The 26682-nt window shown below is 39.2% G+C and overlaps 1 long non-coding RNA gene across 1 annotated transcript in view; it reads right to left on the minus strand.

Annotated features, from left to right (window-relative positions):
* Positions 1-26682, minus strand: part of LOC148051583 (uncharacterized) — a 260189-nt gene that overhangs the window by 106313 nt on the left and 127194 nt on the right. Inside the window, exon 3 of the long non-coding RNA XR_015700037.1 lies at positions 3348-3447. This is a non-coding gene — a long non-coding RNA (uncharacterized LOC148051583). The remainder of the gene's footprint in view (positions 1-3347; positions 3448-26682) is intronic.

Raw genomic sequence — 26682 nt, forward strand, 5'->3', positions numbered from 1 at the left:
CAGGCAGGCTGCTCTGTTCAGCAGGGGCAGCATGGAAAAAAAAACAAAAAAAAGATGGTGATAATATGAGAAGCAGATGGATTTGGGAGTATTGGAGGAGCAGATGGGGAGGACTGGGAACAGGAAGTTTGCTGTGGGAGGACAGCTAAGGAGGGCAAGCTGTTCTTACACACAAGGCTGTGAAAGTGGTGGCAAGCTGTTTAAACCTGATGCAGCACCAGATGAGGAGCCGGTAGAGATACACAAAAGAGGGAGGCAACGTGATCGAGCTGATAAGTAAGGAAAGTGCTCGGCAGATGCATTTCATATTCACTGGGCAGGGTCCTGCTTATTTTTGGAACGCCAAAGCAGTGGATGTCACAACAGTCAGGGGCACGTAAAAGGAGACTCTGCGGGCCTACGTGGATTTCAAAAAAATCGGTTGGCTCGCATTACTGGTATTGCTCATTGTTAGATTTGGGGACAGATGGTTAATTGGTGAAAATCAGAGGAGCTATATGAATTTCAGTTGAGCTATAGCAGGTTATGATTACTGGCAGGTTTAGACCTGTTTGTCATTAACTAACAACATGTCATCAACAAAGCACACTTTGTATATTTGCAGCTCTAAAGAACTATTAATTTTAGACTGAAAAAGTTATTTTCTTGTCAAAATGAGCTAAGTTAGCTGATGTTTCCTGCCTTTCACAATTCTTCTGCTGCCACTGATTGCCATTTCCACTGGCTTTAGCATGGTAAATATTTGATATTTTATCAAGTATTATGTCATTCTCAGTATATGGCTCACAATCTTGTTGCTTAAGTTTATATGGTATGCATTAGTCAATTGGAGATTGACATATGAGTTTGATTTAGGTTAAAAAATATGAACCAGAGCAGAGGATGAAGAATTCAATTTATAACCACTAAAATTGCAAGGAAAATACAACCGAGAACAATGTTGGCATTCCTCAAAATAGCAGATATATGTGTGGTTGTGGTTAAGAGAGGGAGGGCAAAGGGGAGGATTTTCCAAAGTAATGGAATAGAAATTTTACAGTGGTTTGTCTGGCCCTTCTATTCATAGAGTTTCTTAAGTCCCTAAATAAAATAAGTACAGAAGATAATTTGCATTTTAAATCATAGTTTTTCTCTGAGGATCTCAACTCATTTTATTAAGCAAATGAGCAAATAATTAGGTACAAAACACAGCTAAAAGATAAAAATTAATACTAGCAGAACAACTTCAAAATGTAAGGCTACAACATATGACCTTCCAAGAGGCATTGCAAAAACATTTCAAAATCTGAACATTTTCTCATTTCTTTAATCTTTGTTTCTTTGTTCTAGTCTCCGCATTAACAGGGTGAATTTTACTTTATTTAAAGCTTTTCCTAAGAGAAGCCTTCACTAAGCACTGCCAATTGAAATTTCTCCAAAACTGGCCTAGCTCCAGTCTTCATACACACACAAACTACAGACATGCATGTACGAAAGACTAAATTCTCACCTGTGTCCAGCAGTAATTTCTAAAAACAAAAGAGACCAGGAATAAGGAGATAGCTGCCTAATTAATGGACTTTTTTTGTTTCTCTCCATAACTATGGCACAGTAAGTCTTGTTCTTTCCTTATATGTCCCCCACTTTCCTTCACTGATGGTAACATCCTACTCTGTATCTATACATTGTACAAACATACAATCCAGAAAATAGGTGATGTGTAACAACCTAGAGATTGTTCTTTGCCTCCTTCCTTATGCTCACCCTTGCCTGTGTAACCAGAGCCCATGCAAACTTTTCCTCCCTTTTCCTGGCATTTTTATTCCATCTCTTTTTCTACATTCCTTATCCAGCCTATTACTGTTTTCTTTCCTCTCAATATGCAAAATAGAGCCAAAGTTTGTCTTTTTGACTCGTCAGTTTGACCATATCAATCTTCATTTTCAGAGCCCTTTCTAATCATCAGCTGCAGACTTAAATTTAAGTTCCTTGTCATCAGTTTCCAAGTTCTATGTTACTATCCCTTGACTCTATCTCTCTTTGTCAAGCTTTGTGTTACCACCCACATTTACTGATGTTCAATCTTGTCTACTGGTCTGTCAGTCATTCACAAATCACCTCTATCGTCTGTTTCTCAAGCATCTTCTCTGACAGAACAAGCTCCTGAAGCCATATGCATGGTTTTCTCCTACTGATATTTAATGCCCTCTTAAAAAACTCACCTTTCCCATGTTGCTTACAATTAACTGAGATTACTTGTGTATATATATTAAAAAAGAAGCTATTTTTGTCATCATAAACCCCTATTAAATTTCTGTTATTTTACAGGACCTTAGTAGTTGCATTTGAGAAGAGATGCATGAAGTCAGGAACAAAAAGAAAATAAAGAATGTAACATCCCCTACACGTATATAAATATTGCTAGTAATGATGATGATTACAACAGTGTTCAGTTATAACCCTGCTAGTAAACTCATAGCTTCTTAAACCTGGAAAGTACCAGTAGTTCATCTATTGATGATCTCTACCATTAGATCATCTAGCGTGACTTCCTGTCATTGAATTTCACTTCAGAATCCTATACCAAGCTCTCTGGAGGCCAAACAGTGCACCACAGGCCTTAAATCAGGGAGACATCAATACACCAGCATTTCCTGAGGCTCCTGAAGTGGCAGAGAATTGATTATATGTGCCCAAATTATCCTCTCAGAAAGCATATGCTGTGGAGGCCAGTGACTGCCATTCCTTCTCAATCTCTGCTGATCCCAGCCTTTCCCAAAGCTTACCAGTTGGTGGGTATGACCTTCAGCTTGCAAGAAAGAGATGCTGAACAGGTATACAGGGACCAGACTGGCAATGACAATCAGAGACAATTTGTATTTTTCTCTACAGGAATTCCTCTCTGCTTCTCACCTCTACCAAATAACCAGACTTACCTCTGCTCCACTTTTCAATAAGCTGAGCAACAGCAGATAAATAACTTAAAATTTTCAAATCTCAGAAAGTCATAATTTTTATTTAGGTCTAAAACTAAGGCAAATGAATGCATTCACTCCCAAAAACGTATTATGGGTAACTAACTAAATATACATAATTACACAGTCAAACAGAAGGGCTAAGAAGGCTCTTTCAAAAAATACAGTTCATTTTGAAAGAGAAACATGTTGTTTATTACATGGATGAGGATCACTAGTAATTTTGAAGACATGAAATAAACAAAGGGTTACTGATTAGCAATAGCAGCAGCAACTCTGGTCAGGAAATGCCTTAAAATATTAATAACCGTATACACCTAAATGAAGATACAACATCACCATCTGCTCAAGCCATTATAAAGTCATAGAAATACATTTGTATTGGACACTTACAGTTTCCTGCTTGTCTTCTCCCTGTTCCCCATTGATTCCATAATGGGCTGGCATTACTGAGCAAGCTCTTGGGACGTACAACCAAATACAGTTTCAGAAGCTAAAGAGAACAAATAGAGTCTGATTTAGCTTGCAGTAATGGCAATAAACAAAACAAGAAAAAGACCTACTGAAAGAAGTGTTTTTCTTTGGAAATCCTAGTTCTTTGGTTCTAGGGAAGAACGTCAATATTGAAGTAGCTTAACTTAGTGGAAACATTTAATTCTCATGAGTGTGGCTTTGTAAGAGATCTAGAATGTCCTGGCTAATAAATGTCTCGGGTCAAATTAAATAAATCAGGCTGGCAGCATTGTAATGGTTTAATTTTATAATCTGCATATAAATTTAGAGCACTGCAGTAGACTTACTCTGATTTATTTATGCCTGTACCGACATCCATCCATTTATCATCTCACAATTTAATCAAGTTAGGAAAACAAAACCCTGCATGCTATATTAGTTTTCATTATACAGCTTAGGAGTATGTTCAGCCACAGTTTCTAGATATTACCCTTGTGAGGTTACCTGAACAGAGCTGTAATACCAGTGATGATGATCTCTCTGTTGGTGGGAAATTAGACAGTGTTTAAAGGCTGGGAAAGAAAGTTGCTCAATCTTTTGTGGCGAGAACACTGCAGGGGGGAGAAGCTGCCAGCAAAAGAGGAAGCAAGATCATGGACGTGCCCATGTGTGTGCTGAGCATGGGGTGGGTTGTAGCTTGGATGGTTGATTTCCCCGGGGTACAGAACTGTTATGACAAGGTGCTCTTTTCACCTTGTTGAAAGGTGACATTCAGTACCTGCTGCCACACTTTTGCCTACACCCTGCTGAATCCATAATCTGCAGAGATAATACAGCATTGACTATGTTCACTCAACAGGAGCTTTAACATAATTCACAGAGAAAAATCAAACCAAATTGGAGATAATGGAACAGTATACAAATGGGAAAAAAATTCTTAATATTCTTAGTGTTTGGAAGCTAGGCATAGCACTCTAAACATGAAAGATGGGACTAGATTATAAAATTAAGAAGTGAAACCAACAACGCAGTTAAAAGAACAGTTTGGGGCATGTTTAAGGCCCAGCAGCTAGGGATTCATGCTAACTGCTATACAGTTTGTTCAGTTTCCATTTCCAAGCTCTAGATGCCCTATCAGACAAGAACTGTCCTGAAATATTACCATCTCCCTCCATTTCCCACATTTTACAAACAAGTCAGCAACAACAAAGAATTCCCATAAATTCCATTCCTGTAGAACTCACAAAGGCTAGAGATTATGCTGGGAAATGATAGCCACTGAGACAAAACAGCTTCTTCAAATAAGCTACGTCAGATCTATTTCAAACATATTCAGAGCTGGCAACCCACCTCTTCCTAGACTCTCTTCCAACCCCATGAACTAGGAATTATTCTGACTTTATGCGTACTTGCAATTTTGGCATCTTGATAGATACATCGTGATTTTTTTTCTGTTCTTTCTCATATTATTTGTTGACTCATATTGCCTGAATTTTTGCTACGGTGCTTACATTCCCAGAATAGTCATACCCTAAGAATCTGTGCAGAAGTCACCTTTTCCTACATCTTCCCAGACTAGGTTTGGGCTAGAACTGCCAATAACTGACTCCTTCCTTCTTCCCCACTCCATTTGTTTGATAGGCTATGACTTGTCTTGTTAGTAAAGGGGTTCTTCCTCACAGGCATCCTTGGGAAGCAGTATTCCTGCACACTAGAAATGCTAAATGGATAGTGTGAAAATAGTCTATTAGTGTTTTGCACTATCGCTGGCACATTTCTATGCAGATTTTCTGAGAGGAATGGGTGTAAGGTTCTGCATGTCCTAAATGCCAAGATAAACTGAAAGATAATGGTAGGGAATACCGTATCTAGAATGCTGTATCTTGCAGAGTGCAATTTTAATTTCTTGATCACTTTCCTCAGTCTCACACAATGCAGGGTGGGCAGTTTTTCAACACTTGACTAGATATAGTCAATCAGGACATACTCTGCGTATTTTTATTCTTATGTTGTAGTCTATCCAGTTACAGTAAGTAAATTCGTCACTGCCATCATCCAATGCTGGTAGCATTTGAAATGTCTTCTGCAGCAGCTCACTGCAAAGACATTCGGGCACTAGCTTTCTCCTGGAGCTTACATCAGAAGGCGGCCTCTGTGAAGTTGTGGTGGATGTGCTTGTAATAACCGTACCTTACCCATTCTCCCATAAGACTGAAAAGCTAACAACAGTTCTGAGTACTCTGATAGGGCAGATGATAGCTTTTTCAGACACGGTTTCACAGACTCTGGAAGGGCCACTGGCTAATCTGAGGCCACTACTACAACGCAGATTATCAGACTTATATATCATCTTTGCTTTGCCTTTTTTTTTTTTTTTTCCAGATCTGTTTTTTCAGGTAATAGGCATCAGATGTTACCCATAAAAATCTCACGAGAACAAAATGCATATAGGTTTTAGGACATTATAAGCAATGAACCATGAAAAGGCCCAGCAGCAGGGAGAGGAGGGATTAAGGAAGAAGTTGGCATTGTCCAACTGTGGGATAAACTATCTGTGTCTTGCACCTCAAAGATCATGCAGCTAGATAGTTATCGTGCCTTAACATTCACTCTGCTCAAAAAAATGCATGCTTTTGGGGATGAGAACATTGACAGCTGGAAAAATGCATGCTTTGGAGGGTGAGGACATTGACTTCCTTTTTATATTTGCTATTCTAATTATACTGTCCTGATTTCAAATTAAGGACACAATGGCTTTTGCCATTCCATTATGTAATTATAGATTTCTGTAAACATTCTTTCCTTTGTTGGTTTGCTCTGTGCATGGATTTTTTTTAAATACATAAAGCAATCAAAATAAATTCTAAAATCAAAACAAAGAGAAAACAAATGGCGCCTCAGATATCCCCTTAAAAAATAGCTCTGTGCATCATCCTCAGGCACTTTTGTCATCTGTTGCTATAATAACCACTTTGATTACATGAACACTCACCAAACTGTGCTTGACTGACTATAGGGCACTTCCCAGCAGCTAAATGAATAGCTCTAAAGTACTGCTCATTTTCAAACTCAGTACCAGATTTTGTCCTATCATATCAACAGCCACACAGCCAAGAAACTGAGCTTTCTTGCACATGGTCTCCATGGTGTTTATGTGTTTCTTCCCCAAACAGACAGATGCAGATTAAGCAATGCATGTCAATCTCATTAGGAGACTGTGAAATGTGCAGAAAGTTTGTTACACACTCATGCAATCATACACATCGTGAACATCCTGTTTATTTGGCCTGTTCTCTGATGATTGGCTGTGGTGTTTCAGCACATTACTGACAGCTGGGAATTGCTCCAATGGAACATGCTTTTCCAATGACAAAGATCCAGAGAGCAGCAGTAACATGTGTCTGCCCATTATTTCAGCCATACAAAAAAAAAAAAACAAAACACAACCAAAAAAAAAAACCTAGCGCAGTCCCTCCAAATGAATAGCACATTGGTTGCCTGAGCTGTGCTGGAGCACTGCTACACAGGCCCTCGACGACCTTTGGAGGCCATCTGAGATAATAAATCCTCGGACCCCCAGTTCCGGAATGCTTTGGGCAAGGTCAGGATGGCAAATTTCCCACTTCCACAATATCAGATGTTACGGTAATTCCTTTTAGCTAATGTGTAAGAGCAAAGGAATGTCTTCAAACCTCATCTAGGCCCTGTGGAATCTGTTGAAAATGCATGACAGCTGCGAGCTTTGGCTGGGGTCTGCCTGTGAATATATGAGATTTGGAAACCTTTCAGACAAGGACAGGAGGGAATGACTGTACATTCAATGTGTACCATTGGTCTCTCGCCCTCCCTTCCCAGCCCCATTTCACACAACATAGCCGTATCACAGCTCTATGGTCATGGCTGTCATGCATTCTTTACAACTGAGTGTCGTGGGTAACGTACAGCACACAAAAATAAAAATGTGCATGCACGTACACCTACACACGCGCACACAAAAGAAAGGGGGGAGGAAAAAGAAAGATGGATTTCCACAAGGTCTGAGAACAGGCAATTGAGTAGCACATCCATTGTTTTATAAAATGGTAGGGAGCAAAGAAGTAAGCAACTAAGCACTAGACTGCTGCTTGATGTCTCTGGATGTGCAAGGTGGAAAGGAATCCCACATGGTTTCTCATTACCTGTCCTCCAGAACCCAGGTGAGAGACCAGATCATGCAGAAGACCGGGGCCCTCTCCTACATCCTTATTGTCAAGCAAAAGATCATGGCCTCTTACACACCTATTTTCACATCACTAAGCAAAAAGGTTCAACGCCAGCTAGCATATTTATCCTCTTTGCAGCCTTGTGTTTTCCAAGGACTTTATAGTCTTGATTTCTCTAATTTGGTCCTCAGATACAAGGTCTGCAGCATGTGTGGGAAACTCCACTTGCTATGTGCATAAATTACTAAGATACAAGGCAAGGAAGGATCGGAACAATTGCCTTACAGTGCTATCTCCACTATACGTAGCTTTTTCAATCTGTAGTTAACAGTCCAGATTAACACAAGCTTTTGACTATTCCTGAATTACTTCAACAGTGCAAGAAAGCTCATAGCACAAGGGGCTTCTACCAATAACATCAGTATGCCACACTGTTTAATAAACTTTCTTATATTGCATATTGCCAAGAAGCCACCTGCATATACAGTATGTCCATCTTTTACACTGAAAATAGCAAGACCCTGCTTTATGTGCAATAGCAGCTGCTACAAATTGTTATTACTGCTAGTATAAAATGAAGTAAAAGAACAGATCCAGCAATATCTGGATACAATGCACCTGATGGTGAGAGACTCGGAGCAAGTGCTTTTCCCAGATTCCAAAAGGGGTCTTTTGTTTCCAAAAGAAGCATTGAAAGGACTGGTTAGAGAACTTGGAAACAGACCTTGGTATATGTGTGGGGTTGTCATACCTGAGATGTGGCAAAAAGAGAAGAGGAATTAGGAAATTAGAAGTATGTTAATGATAAAGATTAAAGACGGCACACTCATGGCTTCTTGCAAGCAACTGAAAAGCACAGCAAGTCTAAACTTATCAGCCAAGACTGGTAACAAGAGATAAACACGAGATAACAGTCTTTGGTAAAATCAAAATACATTGAAAACTTTTTCCATTTTTGTCAAAGGGAGGAGGGCTAAAGAAGTTATAATTTATCCCAGATTTTCACAGGAGTAGGAGGCAAAACAATTTCATGGCCATTTTCAAGTAAAGGCAGTTGAAAGGACTGATTTAAACAGAAAGATAAGAAAAATAAAGTTTTATCTACTTCAGAATGCAGATTCTGAACCAGACAGCTGTAGCTGCCATGTATCTAACAAACACCTATCTATCCCCTTACATATATCCACACAAGATGCATTTTAAACGAAGGAAAGTGGAATTACCACCCACTGCAAAACAGCGCTGTATTTGATACTGCAAAACATTTCAATCCCCCTATTTACAGGCTTAGAACCAATATCTACAGATTTAATCTGTTCACATTTATGGAAGTCTGGACCTGCAAAGGCGTAATTATCCTTATTCTTCTACTGATCACTGTATTAAATATCACCTCAAATAACTCTACCTTCTAGCTCTATGCTGGGTTTGTGCAGGAGTCTCTCTGCTGGATGATTATTACCACTTTCTAATTCATCTGTTTTCCCTTTCATCCAAATACGGCTGAAGCTCATTTTGCACTAAGGAAGTTTACATAAGTGAGTATTACCAGTCATCCTCGTCTCTTTCCTCTGCTCATGATTCTCTGAGCAAACAAGACTCTTTCAGACAAAGGAACTGAACCCGTTCTTTATTAACCTGCCACTCCTCAGGTGAAGACGCCTGCTCTCCACCCCATGCCACCTTGGATAATCCCTGACCCCCATGCCAAACAGGCTTAACATGCTTTCATTTTAATTCAGAGTCATTGTAAAGATGCAGTGCTGGAAAACACAGACAGTTTCTTCTATCCAAGCATACAAAAAATAACAAAGTACCACGTTGTCTTAAACCACAGGCATCATTAGAAGTTGTATACTGCTTTATGGTAGATAAACCATACTTCTAGATTTTGTATCCATAGGTATACACTGGAGTTTCTAAAGTTGGGGTCTGTAACCTGAACGTGGACCCATAGCACTGTGACCAGAAAGCAGAGTGGTCTCTTGGACTATGCTTCAGACATGACTTAGATTTGCTTTAGCAACATCAGGTCGTACCTGAAAGTCAGTTCACAAACCAGTGTCATCATACAGGCAAAGGACTTAAGAGGAGACTCCTCTGTTTTAGCATAAAGAAAGGGTTTTGTGAAAGACTATGTGCACAGCACTTGGTTCAAAACCCTGAGTAACATTAGTGACATGAGAGTGAATGGAAATAAAATACATCAGGAAAGGAGACATTTGACATGTTGGTGTGATAATTTGCTCAGTCAATGACCCTTCACCACTGTCTCTTCCCTTTCTAGCACATCTGGTTCAAAGGGAGGACAAAGACAAGTCTTCATGTCTCTTATCTGCTTTTGTTAGTTTCTGCTTCTTTAGATGAGTACTGTAAAGTGACATGATTTCATGTACAGATTGCTTGCATATTGATTTTGCCAGTGAATGCTTAGTCAGGGAACCACAGGCACATAGTATTTCTTAGTCTACTCCCAGATATTCCTCTTTTAACTGTGCGTGGAAAATGGACCAGATCATCAAGCTGGAAGGTCCTTATCACTCAACCAGATGGAATTCCCGCTGGAAAGAAAGCAAAATGGGTGGTTCTGAACCCACACAAAAGATATAACAATTGTAGGTCACTGAATGAAAGAATTCCCTTCATTCAGTGATCAATAGTGTGTCTAACACACATCTGCCAAAGGAACATCAGGGAGAGCATACATTTTGCAATTGCTTTAATCAACGTGAATCGACCACACTGTTCTGGTTCTCTGAAGCAGCAATACTTCAGAGCTGATATAATCTTAAAAACCAAAGACTAATTGTTCATTTGTTATGGCTGTGGACACAGCAATCCTCCAATCATTACCATAGGAGAAAGACACCAAGAGATGTGTGCAGAACTGGTACAGCACCAGCCATTTGAAGCTCCATTCGCTTTTCCCAGTTTTCCTGGGAATATGTATAAGCAGACCAGTTTTGGTCTTACAGAGATGGAGTCCTTTCTATACTATCCTTATAAAATACTACAGCAGTCTAAGAAATGAACCAGAACATTACAGTAACACTGCTATAATGGTTGGTGACATTAATGCAGTACCACATTGTTTTTAAGAAAAAGGGAACAACAGTACACTAAACCAAGTACAATTCTCTCTTCAGTGTGGAAAAGTAACCACACCTTATTAATAGACAAATTCTCCACAGATAATATTAGTCTGTCTACTGCATTTGATACGGTTTGTAATCCTGACTGTGCTTAATTGAGAGTTTTACCCATGATTTTAGAGGGATTTTACCTACTGCCCCTGCTTTTATGCAAACTTCCTGACCCCTGGTAAAGTGCGTGAAGAGCCTAAAGCAAAGGAAGAGCTCTGTTCTGAACATACTGTCAAGCTTCAAAAACAGTCTATTTCAAAAATTACAGCTACTGGAAATCTTCCTTTCGGAAGTCTACGGACATGCTAAATTTTTCCTTACTAAATTATCAAGCAATCCCTCCCACAGTCACAGTTGATTTGCTTCCACATTCAAGAATTTTCAACAGAGCTTAATCAATTCAGCAATAGAGAAGTTGCATTAAAAATACATGGAATTCACAAGGATAAACTTTCTTTGTAGAACCTTATCAAATAGCAGGGGATTTTTTGTGTGATCAGTGGCTCTTTCAATTATGTCACTGGGGCAGATTCAGCACTTTAAAACAACAGTAGAAATGGAGAGGAAATCTATATATTTAGCTTTGTCTCCGAGGAATTCACCTAGATTTACACTGCTGTCAATAAGATCAGAATTTTGCCCATTGCTTCGATGATGTCATTTTGCAATGTGATAATAACACGATTTCAGAGCATTCACTCTGAAGAACATATCAAGTAATAGAACCCACTACCCTCCACTTTTTCAAATAATGAGGAGCAGCATTCAGCCTGCACACCACTACACAATAAAGACAATTTAAAAAAAAAAACAAGCAAACAAACAAACACACCAGAAAACAGCTATCGATTTAAAATTATATAAGGCCCATATGGAAATAGAGTTTCAACCTTAATGCCAGAGAAGTTGTAAAAGTGCTTTGACCATGGCAGCCATTCCCCTCTCAACAAGATTATTTTCCAGCACTGGTCTACACAGATTTTAAAGGTAAAGAGAGTATTGAATCCTCAGCTAAGAAATACTTATTGAATTTCAGGCAATACCAATATTCAAGATATTTCTTCTGCCATGATGACTTCCAAGCTTTTTTTGGTATTCATCTTCTAGTTTGCATTTAGACAGAACAAAAAAATAAAAATCTCTCTTTAATGCCTAAGTAGAAAGAATTTGTGGAAGCCTTTCCAAACTTGTAATTGTATAAATAGTCACGATTCCAAACTGCATGTAATAATTAAAGTAGCATGTTCCACTTCAGGAAAATCCATTTTTCATTTTGGACGTTACCCTTGGTTACACAGAGTGGAAGAACATTTCTGCTTTTTGTTACACATGCTTTTCATTTGCTATCTAAAAGTGATACTGCCATATGATATGTAAGCAAAACAGCAAGTCGGTGGAAAAAGTACTCAGAAGACTAACATTTAAATCTTTAAGGCCTTCTCATAGCACAACAGGTACCACTTTTAGTCAGTTTATCCCAACGTCTACTTGAGAAGATTATCTTGTTTCATCAGGTCCTGGGACCTGTCTACGTACCCGAGAGCAGCTCTGAGAGCACCCTGCCAGCACAGCCAGCCCCGAGGCCTTTTATTTCTTTCCCAAGAATCCCTGGAGGTATTTAAAAGATGTGTAGATGTGGTGCTTAGGGACATGGTTTAGTGGTGGACTTGGCAGTGCTCAGTTAACGGTTGGACTTGATGATCTTAAAGGTCCTTTCCAACCTAAACAGTTTTATGATTCTATGATAAGAACTCCATCCTCTGATTAATCCCTTCATTTCCCTACACTGAGTAGACAAGGTAAAATGAGGGATTTGAAACTAACTGACGAGTCGACCCCAAAGACAAGCCCTTTGTTAGCTTCATTCAGACATAACGGAGTGTGAGCAGCCTCTCCAATATACTAGAGATACTTCATTGTATGTTTTTCTTCACACTCACTTCTACAGTCTAGCCAGTATCACACAGCATGATTTTTCCCATTAGGCACACTTAATAAAAACAAAGTAGTCAAACATAAGACTCTTTCCTTCCACCCCACCTGACAGACCAAGTACAAGGAAGCTTGGCTGAGTTAGTCCCAATGCATTATCTAAAGATTTTTAAATACATCCTTCATTTTGTCGTTCCTGATGTACTGTCTTGCTTGGTAATCCTTGTCATAAAAACCAATACAAAATGCATACTGTTGCTCTATAGGTCAAGCATACGAAGATCATCTCTCAACTTACCTGTGATATGACATAGAAAGAGTAAGACTAGAGAGTGGCACCAGGCCAAGAGGCACATGCTTAGCCGGACCTCCTCACACAGAATCCAGCTTCTCTTGACACAAGGTGTCCTAAGAGACAAATTCTCACGTCCATTCACTTTAAGTCAGAAATTTTTTATGAGTGAAGAGTGAAGGAAATTCTAGTAATGGGTTTTTCTGTGACTTGTCTTACCAAATTGACTTATTCTCACAACTAGGCGAGACCACCAATAGCATATATACATTCTTGTCTACACTGATCTAGCTGTACACCTGACTCGACAGATGCCTTCACATGATCTACTATTTTTTCAGTAGAAGGAGATACACAAAGTAAGTAAAATTTGCATGACTTTGTATTGCATGCGTTCCTGTTAACAAACACAATATCTGGGGATGTAAGCTACTGGAGGCTCATAAAAGAATATTTAAAAGACGTGGCCTAGAAAATAGAAAAATCCACAACAGCAGCAACAGAACAGCCACTGCAATCCCAAAATAAACACGGCAGCAAGGTTTGCAAATTGCCTGCAATTTGCAAAAGGCAAACTTCCTTAGGTAAAAGTAGCTACTCTTCAGCATGGCTTAGGTTTCCAGTAAGTTGCTCTCTTGAGATCTGCTTCTATAATCATTCCTGTCTCAGAAAGAAATATAATATTTCCAACAAATCTGTATCAGCAAAATCACGTTGTCCACAAAGTTTGACTGACTGGCTGGATGGCTGTAACCTGCATATGTGCTGTTTTCAATTGGATTGTGTCTTTTGGGCCTCTTCCATTTGCAGGGCACACAAATGAGAAAATTTTTGATGTGCACTAATTGACGTTTGCCCAAACACCATGAAGCAATAATCCACAGGAGCTACAGAAGCTTTAACAAGGCAAAGTCAAGTAATAAACCAAAGTTTTCAGTGGATTACTGCAAATCCACACTCCACCAAAACTGACTTGGAGCTTTTCATCTTGCCACAGCAATTCTATAAATACAGCATAAATAATGTTCCCTATTAATCCTCTCTATTATGTAGTCCTGCACCCTGTTTCAGGAACTAGTGCACTGAGCCCAAAATGCACATCTCTTACAGCTGGGGTGTATTTCACGGCTATCTTACCAGTTAGTTTGTACTAGCTAGCCTTAAGTTGGGAACCAACCAAGCTCTTTGGCTTGTTCTCTTGGAACTAAAGAGTTTTGTGGAATATGAAGGAAAAATCATCTTCCCAAGATCAAGCTATGTGAATTCTTCTTATATCCTTGATGGCATAATAGAAAGTCATTAGTATAACATGCATCTTTTCCTTTTCTCAACAGAGCACGATGTACTGTTACTGACAGTTCAACTGTAGTTTAGTTTAATCATTTCTCCCTCATGGCACACTGGATGTTCAGATCAAATGCCATCATGAAATCACAGGTACAGAAACATGGGAACCCTAGCTAACAAAAATCTGCTTATGGTGCTTTTTTTTCCCCCTGCAATGTTGCCATCTTTTAATCATAAGATCATCATAATTTCAAAAGAGAAATATTAACCCAACAGTTATTCATGCAGTCTTGCAACAGGTAAAATAAATTATTAAATTCCTCTTAACAACAGAGCAAGTAGGATCAGACCTCAATAAACTCAGATGTATCTAGTTTGAGATTATGAGACATCTAGTACCTCAGCATCACATCATGATATTGTAAAGGACTTTAACTGGGCCCAAGTAGAAAGAGGGAAAAATTAACCTTTTTTCCTCAACACTAGCATCCTCCAGTATGCTGTACAAAAAGTCCTCTCAGAAAAGCAAACCATCACACAGTGCTTGAAAAGATTCAAAATACAGCTACCTTAATGCTGCTATATCCAAGATGATTTCATGTTAGAGGGGCAAGGCTGCTGAGAAGAGGTAATATTCTTCATTGTTCCAGATATTATCAGTGGAAAAAGGCAGGGAATGAACAGCAGAAACTTGATCACGCATTTCAGCTATATCCGTAGCTCGGACAGAAGCTTCCCCCTACACATCTCAGCCTGTTCAGAAGCACAGGGACAGTTCGCCGTGCTGCACGCTCACAGCCACAGAGGTCTTTTCGACAACCCACTAACTCAGTGGGCAGAATAATTCATTCATGGTCCTTCTCCTGAACAAACTAGGCAAAAATCACAATCTGCTTTTCTGTCATGTTTTTACAGAAGGAAGTATTGGAAAGGCTGAAAGTATACAAAGATCCAGGTGTTTATTCACCTAATATGGGACAGCAAGTCTAGGCTGGAATTCCCTCTCAAGCGAGCTCATAGTAGTCTTTCAATATATTTTGCTCTTCGGTCTTAATTTAAAACAAAACACACCACCACCTCTAGGACAGCATCTCTTTCTGGTCTTCCTTTTTTGGATCTAACCAGAACATTTCAAGGAGAACAGCAAAGTTACAACCAGATAAAATAAGTGAACTATGCTGCATCTTGACCCCATTCATTTTAATGTCAGCAAGGCTGTCACTAGACTCTCTTCTCTGAGACTCAGGAAACCTTGTTAAACTATCAATATGGAGAACTGCTAAATAATGCTAAAAGTTAAAGGTGGGAAAGATCCACTAAACTGTTCACTGCTACCAGCATCCACGGTCTGTGTGTTTGGGTGTGCTTTGCTTACTGGTAGAGATAAATGGTGCAAAAGTACAAGTTTTTGTCATTTACTTGGGCATTTACTCTTTAACAAGAGACAGCCCAGCATTTATCTTTATACAATAACCCTTTCAAATTTATTGGGAATGAAACCAACATGCCACAAAAAGAAAAAGAAAAAAATTAAAGAGTTTTCTACATAAATTAACGTATTAAACAAAAAAAAAATTATGAACTTCTTGCCTGGTTTTAAAATTAGATACTGTATCAGAAATAAGAATCTTCATTCAGTTGTAGGAAGGTTCAGACACTCTACATAAAGAGTATCAAATCTAAAGGCTTTTCTTACATATGCTTACAATGGTACAGCACTTATTTCACAGTATTATGAGCAAGTAATCTTCTCAGTTACCAGGGATAGAGGGAGTTTGTGGGTTTGGCATGCAGCCAAACAGGATATGAACTGCAATGCAACAACAGGCAAATAACAGTGGCATTCTCCTCGCAAAATCCTTTAGTTCCTGTAGCTAGACCTCATAGCCCCAGAGACTCCCAACACTCTCAGATAGGCATTTTGGAGTTAATAAGATACTTTGGGTTTGATAAGTCTGCAGACAAAACAAAAACAAAAACACAAACTGAACCGAAACAAACAAACAAAAAGGTAAATAGTGTCTCCATGCAGGCTCAGCTCCTGTCACAGATATGTCATCGCAGATCCCAAAACATGATCGCTGTAGCCAGCACTCAGAAAGGCTGCTCACTGCTGATACTCTAGTTCACAGTTAACTCTGTATTTATTTGTGCATGAAAAAAGAAAACAACTCCAATGTTTTTACTAGGCAATAATAAAAATACTGATCAAAGAAAAATTAAAATTCATTTAAACCAGCAAAAGAGATTTAGGAAAAAAATACAAGGCTGATCCATAACCAAATACTACAGTAGAGAACTGGAGAGTACAGCTGGCCCCGCGCATGCACACCCTATTATGCTCCCAGCTAAAGAAATTATAATCCACTTACTTGCACAGACAATGAACTCTGCAGATAGAGTTCAAACCTTGGGCTTTCAACCCCACCGTCACAAGGCCTCCAGATCCCAACTAAAGAAGTAACAGGTTTAGATGCGAGAAGCAGCAGGCTGTAACCACAGAGGACCAGCTGCTACAGTAATCACATTCACAAGGAGAGCATACAGCTCTTATCCTAAAATGCTGTCTTAGATAAATGAATGAAACTAATTCTGTCCTTCGGTTATTGGGTATTCACTACAACAAGTGTATACTACAAATAAACTCACCTGTCTACTGAAAGAATGACAAGCGAGGTCTAAAGTGTTCCGCTTTATCTCGTATTTGTGTTGTATTACACTTAGGTTTCACATCTGCATCGCACAACAACCTTTCAAGGCAAAAACCACTGAGAGTCAAAGAATTGACACTGCGTGTTAATCAAACCAAGGATGTGCGTCAGTGCCAACAGGATGCAGTAGTTCTTTCCTCAGTGCTACATATCTCCTTCCCTTCCTCCCACCCCCAAATATTAGTAGTCAGGTCAACACAAATTCTTGATTTGAGAGGAAAAAAGTGAGCAGGGACTTGAAAGAGGATCTGAAAGATCCAGCTCTCATCAGATCAGTTTCCCTTTCCAAGTACATTGCACCAGAATCCAACCACCAGATCAGCCCAGATGTCAGCTTCTTTATGAAAGGCATCATACAAAATTAAACGATTCCAGAGCTACTGCATTAGGGAATGTATCTTTTCAGAACTCAGATTCTCTTTTCTGTCCAGAAAATTACGTGCAAATATGATGTGATAGAAAAAACTGACTTTACGCGTTCATTTCAGATTCTGTTACTTAGCTTTATATGAATAGCCATATGCAAAATGACTTCTTATGAATCTAAACCCCTGTTTACAATGGGATTTTTTTTAATGGAGATGCAAAGAGAAAAATCAGGAGTGGTTTTGATTTTATGAATTGTCAATGGCCAGGACGTTATTTTGAAAATATAAAATCTAGAAATTCCTAAAAGCGTAGATCCTACTCCTGCTGATTTATGCTTGCATTTTAGGATCGCATTAAGATGGTTTTTGTACTCGGTGACAGACACGCTTCTCTGCATCCACAGAGAAGATACACTGCAAAAAGCAGGGACAAAACGTATCCTCCTGCTGCCTCTTACTTAAGTATTCAGGTACCCATGAGAGTTTAAAATAATGTCATATCAAGAAATATGGAGGTCAAGTACCGCATTTTCACTACAGAAGCTGAGAAAGCCAGAAGACTTTGCTGACTATCCCTTACACAATGAACATCACCTACATAAACTTCTTAAGCAGAAGTGTCCAGCAGGAAATAGCCTGTAAGTCAAATTACCCTGTCACACCATTGCAAGCGCTGAGATTACCCCGAAACCAACAGAGCTTAGAACCAAAGCCTTGGCTTTGCACATACCACGTGGCAACAGCACTACCAGAAGAATACATCTAAATTTTCTTCGCTTCCTTTTTGTTCTAATAGAAAGGACAGTGGATGCACAACAGAAAAATACCTGAGACATCCCACACCACAGAGCTGCTGAAGGCCAGGCCATTTGTCTACAGCCAGAACAGGAGAGTGTTAAATGTGTGATGTTCAGTTGCTGTTTGGATGCTTGCCCTGCTTACCAAATGTGCTTAAAAGGCACGCGAGAAGAATACAGCAATACTCTTGGCCTTCTTGCTTTCTGCCTCAACCAGAAACAAAAATACAAAGGGAGCCAAAAGAAAGCATATACAGGCATTTCAGTACCTTACAATTCTGTCCAAAGACCAGTTACAAATCCAGAGTTGCTAAAGGTGCTGGCTAGCTGTCATGTTTACCCCATGTGATTTGTTTCTCCTCGCTGTGGGATGAAGGACTCACTAACCAGTTTGCATCACAGGCATCACTGCAAGTATCCCACTGGAATCAAATACGTCATCTCATCGCAACCTGCCTGCAGAGACCAGTAGAGAAAATGCAAGAGAAGCACAACAGGAGGAAAGTTTTTTTTAGAAGAGTCTCATTTTTGTTTACTTTTTTTTTTTTTTTTTTTTTTTTTTAGAATCCTTTAAGCATTTCCATGGCCTACAAATGCTACTCTGTCCCTTCTTCATTGAATTTCCCTTTATTCCTGTTGACTGGCAGGAAACATCCCACCTGTTTTAAAAAAAAATCTTAGGACAGTAAGGTTGATATCCAGAATGGAATCACTTCAAATTGGGGTCACTTCTGGCCATTGCCTGCCAGAAAATAAAGGCCTTTCGTGATGTGCCCCTTATTAAAACACTGTACTTTATTCAGAGAACTTCAGCATTGCTCAGGGTTACTAAAGTTCACTAGCAGTGAACATGTTAGTAAATGCATTGACCTTTTTTTTTTTTCCATAAAACACACAAAAACCAAAATATAAAGATCCCAGAGAATGATAAAAGAGAGCGCTTCAATAAAGGTGGCCTGTTCCCTTATGAAGGGTTGAAGCAGAAACCTCAAGCTTCAAAATAATTGAGCTGCAAGATATACACTCAATTTTCAGATTTGTTTAGCTTGCTTTGACTGCGAGCCACCCCACTGCAAGATCCTTTTGTTTTTTAAACTTTCAGTAATAAAAGAACCATCCATCAGCTGTCAGGAGAGCTATCAGGAAGCAAGTTTCTAATCCCCACTCTCGTATCGCAGGCATTTGCTGGAACACCTGCACCGACAGTTTCAGAAAAACTACTGGGCGAAGGCATGGAGCTTTGAGGGGGCACAGACCAAACCACGTAAATAGCAGCAGTGGCAAAGCCACAGGAATTTATGTGTGCGCGCACACATGTGTATGTGTGTAGTTGAGGACTCTAGACAAATTTGTTCAGGGATCAATATGGTTTTGTGGATACAGCCTTTTCGCCATGCTACCCCGCTGTTTTCCTGGCTTTTGGTAACAGATGATAATTGGATACACTACCCTAGAGTAGGAAGCACATAATATGAGAAAGCTGCTGTTAATTCAACACACAGGTCTTTCCCCGAGCCGGGGGACCAATGGTTATGAGCCTCCTTGCAGATGACCAGGGGTTGCAATTTAGCACTAGCTTTGGAGATCTTATCATCTGATGCTAGTCTTCATAGGAATGAAGCCAAAATCTTCTGAATGCTTATGCAAAAGACACACTTAGCAAAAAGATTAATTTATTTTTTCCTTTCTTTTTTTTAGTGTGAACCTTAGCTTTTCAAATAAGAAAAGTAAGTGACAATTTTTTGCCTTTCTTTCAGTCTTGATGACCAGTAGGTAGCAGACTTCTAGATGTCTCTGTTCATGCCTCCGGTATGACAGGTTCCTGAAATTATCAGGAAGACTAGATACTCTTCTGTACAACTTTCTTACATAAAGGAAAGTTGGCTTCTCTACTGACAAGACTGCACCCACTCAGCATGAAGTCTCAGGAGACTTACGTATTTGGTTAGTATTTTGGATTCCCCTTATAATCAGTGGCAAGAAACAGATCTCATGTCAGGTGAATGAATTGGTTTATAAGCGCCTATAAGGCAAGTCTAGACTAAATTTCAGTAAGATAAAGCTTTTTTTTTTTTTTTTTTTTTTTGCTTAGGCACGACTCTGCCAAAGGAGGGACATTATTCCTTCCTTGGGGGATGTTCCCATCAAACAGTGACGCTGTTACATTAAGATTCTTTGTCTCTCTCTCAAAAAAGTTTACTGCGTAGACATGAAGTTAATTATGTCTGCAAAATAAGTAAAAAGTCTTCAATACACAGCAATAACCTGGGATTTCTGATGTCCAGGATATAGCAAACCTGGAGGGAATCACCTGACTGTCATATTAGGATTATATGGGCTGATATCCTGTCTCAGACTGTAATCATTTGTGGTACAATCTACCTTCCACAAAGGTCAGTTTATATTTTGTCTTCTATGGAAGAGAAAATCAAGAGGAATGTGAAAACAGGTACAACACCACACCGGGGCGGGGGGGGGGGGGGGGGGGAATATTACCCAGCTTCAGGAAAGCTAGAAAACTCATCATTTTTATTCTTCATATTCTTCATTGTCATATAAATACTACCACTACACTATATAAATCTAGGCACAGTATTGGGCTCCAACCCTTTCAGGAGTTAATTACAGAAATTGAGTCTTCTGCAGAAATGGGCATTTCCTCTCTCCCTAATTACATGCCTATTTTTCAGTACCTCCAGAGTTGCTATTCCTGATAAGAGTATGAGTGTGAGTTGAGCTGACATACTTCATCACTCTTATCAGAGCTTCTGGTTATGGTTTAGCACTTCCGAAAGTGAAGGACAGCCAAACACCACCAGAGAAAGTGAAAATAAATGAGCAAAAGTTGTAACAAATAAGGAAAATAGGAGCTAAGATTAAAGTACTTGCTCTCCTCTCTGATGTTGAGAAACACAGCTATTCTGCATCACCAACTTTCCAAAAAGATGACTCTGCCATGACATTTTTCACATGCCAGGGTTTTGTTTGTTTGTTTGTTTGTATTCTAACAGCAAGAGTACTTTTTCCTGGGCTATTCTTCTTTATTATTCTTATTCTTATTCTTCTTTATAATTTAAAAAACCTTTAACTGAGTACATTTTGTGTTCGTGTGAACATGTGCTGTCACTTAGGAGTCAATACCATAAGCCACCTTGACATACTAGACAGTCCTGGCGTTTATTTTGGGTCCATCAGAGGGGTGCACCATGTTAGCCAACTCTGCTCCACGCAGTATTCCTGGCAGAAGGATAACCAGCCCATGTGCTGCACCGAGCACAACGGTACACAGCTCCCAACAAAAAAAATTCCACAAGGCAGCTCAGAAAGGTTAAGTGTCACAGCACTAAATCAGGCAATGGCTTGTAGCTTTCAAGGATCCAGCTACCACGTGCAAGATTCCCCAAGCTGCTCTCAGAGTAAAGAGAAATAGAGCTCCCAGTACCAAATGCAATTGGACTTTGGAAGAAGCACAGGATCCCAGTTTGCATGAAAACTGGAGTGAAACTCTGGTTCTGCTGAAGACAATTGGACTTTTCCAGTTTATGTTATTAGAGCTGAAGTTCCACTCTAAAAAATTCCCTGAACAGACAGTCCTGCTGAAAAATAATAATAGAATGTTTCTTTTCTCAGGCACAGAAAAAAAAAAAAAAAAAAACACAAAAAAACCCACACACAAATACAGAAATATAAGACTTGCGGCAGATGCAACAAAGGAAATCACAGACATAATTTCTTACACTGCAGTAAACTGAACTTCTGCTTTGAGATTAGGGTATTTTTATGCAAAGTGTTTCAGGGTTAGACTCCCAAATTCATTTTCTTACAGGTAAGAGGAATATAAAATCAGCAAAATTAGACATATATTTACAACTTCAGCCATTAAATAGATTACATGCTTTTTTCTAGGACCTACTTATCAATGTGAATTAAGGTTCATAATCTTCTACGTTTGGAAAGAGAGAGAGAGCAGGTACAGAAACTGTTTTTGACGATTACTTATTGCCTACATTAGAACAATAGCTGGACTCAGAAGAGATGAATTGATTAAAAGAAGGAGTGACTGTACCATTAAAAACAGATGAATTATAATTCATTAGCTATTTGGCACTGTACCCCCATGCGGCACATGCTGAATCTTGCATCCTCTATGTTGTAATTGACATCCTCAGTTTCAGTATCATTATGGTGAGAGTCAAGGGATGACATTGTATGTTGCTTTATATCTTCTTTTATGTAGCTGGCAAGCACTGTTCAATCTTTCAAGAAACGCTAATATTTTTAGTTTTAAGTTGCTGTTTTTCTTGCGGGAGCTGTCACAAGTTAACAAGGCAGTTTGTTCTCTGCTTTAGTATCTCTAACTAGAATTAATTCTTGAAATAAAGCCATTCCATTGGCACTGCTGTTCTAGCAGTCTAGGAAAGAAAACAAGGATGAGGGAGAACATCTTGTATGCTCTTTGACCGTCCCTGTCACACAACTGGTGAATGCAGTCTTAAGTAAACTAAGAACATACCCAGACTCCGCATCACTGATTTCTGATCCAGCAGGAGACCTGCTTGCATGACCGGGAACATCTGCTACTGCTCAGCCTCGGGATGATAAAATTTACATAACAGACTATCTTCTACTGTCAACAATTCTGGTTTTCTCTCATTGTTCAGGTACTGGCTACGGCTAAATAACTACGATGGGATTTTCACAAAGAGCAGGAATGTAACCCCTTTGATGCATATATAGATTCCAGCATATCCTCCCCTTTATGATAACTCTGATTCCTTGAGTATAAATGCATCTTATTCACGTTAAGATGTAAGATAAAATTCATCCATCCCTGGCTGCTGCTTCCAGAGTCACACCGAGTCTGGATTCTCAGGAACTGGAATGTTGCTTTGGAGCGTTAGATACTGCACAGGCACTTTCAGCATTTCGGTGCGTGTTACTTAATGCTTTCACACTGCATTAGAGGCTAGCAGAAGAACGCTGCATTCAGGCCTTAGTACAGCCAGGTTTAAAAACCATCAAATCTGGTCTGAACCAAATACTTTCATAAATAGGATATAATCCTTCTTTGCAATGGCTGCAGGATTAAGTCCATCATTTCAATACTACAAGAACAGTGTTTGCAATACAGTGTATCTTGCATCTAAGACTTTTGCCATTACGTTTATTATTATTCTACTTTAAACATGAAACTTCAGTGAGAGGAGGGATCTACCCCATGTCAACCTAGGCTCTCTGATTGCATCTACGTTACCTTTTTCATGTATATCAAAGGTATACAGTATAACGCATACAGCAAAATGCACTCCAGAAACAAACCTAATGCACTCCTACCGTTAACAGGTGTTCAGTCCTTGGATGTAGATAAAATATAGTATAGCATAGGTGTCAGGTGCTCAGTATGAACTTTTTCCCTTTCCAGGTCCACTACTACTGTGATGACTACTTGCTAATAGAGAGACAGCTTCTGCCTACAAACTACCGAGAGTATCAGCATACCTGAATTTCCCTCACAAACACTTAACATGGCATGTGTTTTCCCCATCAAGTAGGTCACGCGAATAGCCCTATCACATTTGAGTAAACAAGACACAAAAATGTACAGATTTTGCAGCTAACGGTGAATGCCACAAGCAAAACAGAGGGCACCCTCTGTTGTACCCTCAGAGCATTTTCTGAGTGCGTTGTTTAAAAAGGGGAAAAAAACAAAACAAAAATTATTTGGTTTATGTTCATCACTTTAACTAGACAGCCAAAGTCACAGCATAATCAAGTGAACCAGTGTTTCCTTTCCCTCTCTGGAAGAAAATACAATTCCTTGCTTGTATTTCTACAGCTGTCCTTTCTACCTGGGTGCTCTACCTTCGTTTCCTGCTTAACAACATATCATTTAGGAGCTCAAAGTGCTTAAGAACACTTCATTGAACCTCTCAGCATCTTTTTGCTCTGTTGTACCCTTACTTGTGCTGATGTGTAAATTCAGAGAGTACACATAAACCAGTTGCCTGGCATCTTGTTGAAAGTCATCCTCCCACTGTGAGTCCTGCTCGACAAATAAAGAGAAATTGCAACAATAGGATACTCTGCTCTGGATCTTTTCAACACGCGACAGAGCGGGGACAGTCAGAAAACAATCAGAAACAGATTCTAGATTATTTTCCATCCTTTTTCTTTGTCTCCACTTACAAAGATTTCTAAGATACTTGTAGCAACTTACAAAACAAGAGATTGCTTTTGCTTCTATTTAGCTCCCAGCAAACGATGACAAGTGAAGAGTACTCTGCATCGCAGCACCGCAGAGCACCAGAGCCTGCCCTGCCGCTTGCTTCCCCTTCCCTGCTGCTCTCAGCTGTTTTCACTCTTAAGTCTCCCGTCTCTGGTTTCAGCTTCCATGGCATACTTTATTTTTTAACAGAGCAGTAATTGTATGTGTTAAGCATTAGAAACACCAGCCCATTAACAATGTCAAACAAATCTGAGAACCAAAATGGCTACAAGGAGACAAAACCAAACGCAGCAGCGTGGTTAGGCCATGCCAGGTTTGTTCTAGAAAGAGGTAACTGAAGGGGTTTCCAACAGTTTCGAAATTTGCCAAAACTTTCTGGAAATTATTTCAAAAAAGAACTTTAATCGGGATGGAATAAAAGAGACGCCCAGCACATCATTACTTCCCCGGCATGGAGTATTTCAGCAGGAAAGACAGGCAATCTAGGAAACCCTCAGCACAGTATTTAATGCATGGTCCTGAGATGGTAAAGATAGCACGTCATCTCCACATTCTCTATTAGAAAAGGAACCACTTTGAAGCCAGATTCTCCCTTGGTATAGTGCCCTAACCAGAGGGCTGACTAACTACTCAGGGAATTCTTGTTCTTCCTTCAGAACAAACAAGAAAAATGTTCTTTAAATAAATCTTGGTTTCACCCCGATGTGGATATCTTCATGACAAAAAAAAAAAATCTGTTTGGCTAGATCTCTGCTTCTGACTTCCCTCTTTTACTGAAAGCTGTAGGTTTCACTGAATCACAGTAATGCAAAGGCTTCAGGCCCAATTTGACTCGTCATGAAGTGTGAATGGCCAGATGACATCAATGTGTAAGCGAGCTTTATCTCATCACAGTTTGCTTTATCCTTTCCTCCCCTATGAGGCAGCAGTGGATCTATGCAATTCTCACAGGGCGAGGAGTCTGCCAGTTGTGTAGACAGTGCGAAATTCCAGCTGGTATATCCCGTGGCTGTCTGTCTTCTCCATCGTCTGCTTTAAATCCTTCCACAGAACACCAGTTCTGGTGTCAGTTTAATGTACTGATCTTCTTCAAAAACAAAAAATTAATCAAGCTCCAAATCTCTGAGAGACTGAAAATTAGGAAAGACTCCTCTGGACTTCAGAGAACTTAGAGCCCAAGAACTTAGAGAGCTGAGAACTCCTCAGCTTGTGCTAAGACGTACAGGAGATCTAGCTAGCCTTAGAAAAGCTGTCAAGAAGAATTATTAAGATGAAGCCAGTATGATCATCTTACAAAATAATCTAAAATTCATTCAGGATCACTAAACATATAAATACAAGATCCATGCCAGGATGTATCACTAGATCTCTGTCCTGGTCATAGTCCTTCCTAGACATTGCTATTGGCAACTACTAGAAACAGCATACTGGGCTACAAAGACCTGAGGTCTGAGCTACTCTGGCAACGTTTCTGTTAAATTCTTTTTGAAACAAACACCCAAACAAAACAAAACAAAACAAACCCAACACACATATTCTTTACTCAGTAACTCTGTCATAAAATTTAATGAGAGTAAATAGAATGATGTCAGTACACACTAGTACGAAATCAAATGCAAAATAAAAACTTTCTCATTAACTTGAAGTAGCATTATAACCTACATAATCAGAGCGCTGTGCAGGATCATTCTGAACACATGTGCATGAGCTAAATTCATACTTTGTTTACTAACATACATTGAACATATGAAATAAAGACCTCACTATCATAGAGTGTCTCATGGTGTTAGCATGCATAACTATTAGATAAATAAAAGTGTTTTATTTATATATATGTACGTGTGTGTATATATAGCGTTATTCTTTTCAGTTCAGGAGGAACTGCAGAACAAAACTCACTACTTCAGATCTACAAAACTAATTTTTTTGTTTTTAATGAACCAATGAAAAGATTAATGTTTCAACTTGAGACAAAAAAAAAAAAATCCATTCTCTGCTTTTTTTCTACAAGCCTGCCTGGAATAAAGAGTGTTGTCTCAAATAAATGCAATTCAATGAAAAAAAAAAACAAAAACCAAAAAAAAAACCAAACACCAAACAAACAAAAACCCCAACAGTATTCTTCAAAGATAACTGATTGATGGATGGATTGATTACTGACCAGTCGATATCCAGCGTGCTCTGTGTGACATTTGAAAAAGTATTTCAAAATTTCATTTTAACACATACTCCACTAGCAATGAAAAATGTGCTGTCACTGATAAGTGGCCTTACCAGAAGAGTTTGTGGTGAGAAGGCTTTGAAAGAAGGAAATGGA

This window comes from Nipponia nippon, unplaced genomic scaffold (assembly GCF_047370975.1).
Source record: "Nipponia nippon isolate SJK-2023a ecotype South Korea unplaced genomic scaffold, ASM4737097v1 scaffold_6, whole genome shotgun sequence".
Taxonomy (NCBI): domain Eukaryota; kingdom Metazoa; phylum Chordata; class Aves; order Pelecaniformes; family Threskiornithidae; genus Nipponia; species Nipponia nippon.